We start from the raw sequence: 332 nt of genomic DNA on the forward strand, positions 1-332 counted from the left end.
CTCAGCCTTCCTCATGGGCCGGGGGAGCCGGGGGAGCCGGGGGCGGCGGACTTACCGGCGGCGCGGCGGTGCTCCCGTCCTTGCCCACCTGCCGGCAGGGTCAGGCTGGCCGGCCGCTGGCCTCCCTCCCTCCCTCCTCCGTCCGCCTCTAAATGTCACAGGCACAGTCAAGGGCCGCCGGTTAAAAATACCCTGCCAGCAGTTAACCCTTGCGGTGCCAATGGGCGGCCCTTGCGAAGCCCCAGGAGCCCCCCCGGGAGCGCCTGGCACCCCGCCCGGGGCAGCCCTGGGCCAGGAGCCAGCCGGATCTGCCCCATTCCGGGGGCCTTCCC

General features: G+C 73.2%; 1 protein-coding gene across 2 annotated transcripts in view; it reads right to left on the reverse strand.

Moving 5' to 3' along the window:
• ACACB (acetyl-CoA carboxylase beta) overlaps positions 1–332 on the reverse strand; it is a 103,896-nt gene that overhangs the window by 101,508 nt on the left and 2,056 nt on the right. The window lies entirely within an intron of this gene.

The sequence above is a fragment of the Monodelphis domestica genome, chromosome 3 (genome assembly GCF_027887165.1).
Source record: "Monodelphis domestica isolate mMonDom1 chromosome 3, mMonDom1.pri, whole genome shotgun sequence".
In the NCBI taxonomy this organism is placed as follows: domain Eukaryota; kingdom Metazoa; phylum Chordata; class Mammalia; order Didelphimorphia; family Didelphidae; genus Monodelphis; species Monodelphis domestica.